Genomic DNA, 2,830 nt, shown 5'->3' on the forward strand with positions numbered 1-2,830 from the left:
TGCTAGTGTTGAAATTATTATTCATAATGAGTGATGGGTAATTGTGTCTGGTAAGTCTTTGAACATGCAACAGCTAGACATTTGTGTTTTATTTCATGATGTTTCAGTTAAGTTCCAAAGCCCTAACACAGTTACAGCTGGCTCAGACTCCATGTTCTAATAAAAAGTTGGAATTAATGTTATAAGGCAGTATCAACACTGAAACATTTCTCCAGAACCAACAAGTAAGGGGTATGCATGTATTTATGCCCAGTTTTAGTTGGCCTAAAACAGTTGAACGGGCCTCCTAAATAGCTAGGCCTGCAGTTGCCTGCCACTACTCCCATCTTCACAGGTACATAAGGGAGAATGTGCAACAGTTAGAGGCTTTTGCTGTTTTTAAAAAACCTTTATGAATCAGCAACACATCTGGAAAAATAGTTCACACGGTACCTGGTTTTCCACAAGTAAGCCAAGGGCATGATTTTCTGTGTACCATTTATTAATAGTTCTTTGGTTTTGTGAAATAGGAAGCCAGTCCCTTGAGGACTGTTATTTTAAAAAGCTCCTTTGACCCATTTGTAAATTGTATTTTCATTCATAACCTGCATTCTTAGATGGCATTCAGTTAGCACTTACAGCACTTACTGTATATTTTGTACATGGAGTGGTTCAGCTCAAGCATCCTAATATGCAGGGCATTCTTATTTTGTGTTCAAGTGGATGCATTGTTTAGAAATCACATTAACATGTACAAGATCTATTTTTTAAAAAAAGTACTGACACCTGACTTCTATCCCCAATTAGCAGATAGTAAGAAATGCCCTCAGTTTGGTGGATGGTATGGTGCCTATAACCTTATCTTTTTGTGTTTGTGAGCACTTTTATGTATGTATTTTTATTGCAATAGGTTTTTCTTGCTGAGCTACTTAGAGTCTTTGACATGGGAAGGAGAGAGCAGTTATAACATTTCTCTGACTAATCGTCTTCCAGTATTTTGTTGTAGATTGTGAACGTTACTGAAGTTTTACATTTTACAGATTTTACAGAAAACATAATTTTTATGGAAAAGAAGCAAATTGACAAAACACTCTTGTGATATTAGCTGGCTTTGGTGACCTAGAGGTTCATTCTATTCTGTTCTTTCTGGTAGTCTTCCTGCTGTAAGAACTTTTTAAATTTATTGATAGAAGGAGAATTGAGTTGTTCATTCAGTATATATCTAGTGAATGTTTACTCTATCCTGGCTCTTAGGATAATGCATGGAACAAGATAGATGATTTTTTAGATCTTGTATTCTAGTTAGGAAAAGCAGATAATGAACATAAATAAGATTTTGGTAAATACTATGATAGAAATAACAGAGTGATATTAGAGAGTATAATTTATTTTAGATGTCATAATTAGCCAGGCTTCCCTAAGCAGGTGGCATTCGAATTGTGATCTGAATGGTAAGAAGCAGCCAGCCATGAGAACACAGAGACAGAAGGCACATAATTGCAGAAGCCTTAAAGCAGAAGCAAGCTGGCCTCCAGTCTCAGCCCTTCCCATTCGTTCTCTAACTGTTGCTGTTAGAAAAAGAGAAAGGTAGCTCATGTGGCTAGAATGTGGTTAGGGAAGGGAGTGGTACAAAGAAGCAGGTCTTAGTAAGCTGTGGTACACGTTTATATTTTATGCTGAATACAATGGTAATTCATTTGAGGATTTTTCAAGTAGTGATATGATCTGATTTGTCATTTTGAAAAGCTTGTGCCAGCTCCTCTGTGAAGACTGGATTGTGAGAAATCAAAGAAGTAACAAGACCCTTTAAGAAGCTGTTGCATAGTCCAGGAAAGAAAAGATAGTGGTTTGGACCACTTTGAATACTGGTAAGATACAGAGAGAAGGGGCAGATTGGAATACATTTTGAAGATACACCAGGGCCTGGATCCATTGGAATGTTGACAGTGGGGTGAAGAAGGAAATGGGGAGGTCAGGAATGACTAATTGGTTTGGGGCTTAAGCATCTGGTTTTATGGCAAAGCTGTATACTGAGATGGGGACAAATCTAGGAGAAACTGAATTTTGCATTGGCCAGAGAAATCATTAATTTGGTATAGACTGTGTTTGAGATGCCAGTTGATCATCTTTATGGAGATTTTGATTGACATGAGAGTCTGCAGCTCAGGGAAGGTCTCACTGTGAACATATTAATGTAGCAGTATAGCATATAGACTATTTATAAAGCCATGGTACTGGATGGAGTTGTTAGGGGGAGAGTGTGTAGATGGAGAGGAGGTCCTAGGCCAGTCCTGAGCACTCTAACCATCAGTTCCATCTAGTGAAAAAGAGATAACAAAATAAAGACTGAGGAGAAGCCACTGTAACTGATAAAAGCATCAATAAAAAGGTGAAAATAAGGTGTTGCAGGAGCCCAAGGAAAGACGTGTTTCAAAATGGAGATGCCTCCATCAGACTTGGCAATATGGAAATAACTGGCAGGAGCATGGAGACTGGAGCAAGTTGAAGTGTGGACACAGGTGGGACGTGAAGTCCTACTACAGTCAGCCCTGCTGTGAAGGGAAATGGAGCAATAAGTAGAGGAGATTAAAGGAGGTTTTTCGGGGGAAGAGGGGCAGGGATGAGAGTGTTTTCCAGATGAAGGTACAGTGCCAGAAAATGTTTCACAGGCTCATGGGATTGATCCAGTAGAGGGAGAAAAACCCCTCTGGGGTATGGGCCGCTGCTCTTCCTTGCATTTGGTCCACAAGCATGAAAGCCTTTCACTGTGGCCCTGAGCCCCTTTGTTGTGTGAGGGTTGTGTATTTATTTGGGGGAGAAATGTGAGGGAGGTAAGGTAAGGGAGGTGGTA

Source organism: Sapajus apella, unplaced genomic scaffold, assembly GCF_009761245.1.
Source record: "Sapajus apella isolate SASKATOON/1434 unplaced genomic scaffold, GSC_monkey_1.0 scaffold4, whole genome shotgun sequence".
NCBI lineage: Eukaryota > Metazoa > Chordata > Mammalia > Primates > Cebidae > Sapajus > Sapajus apella.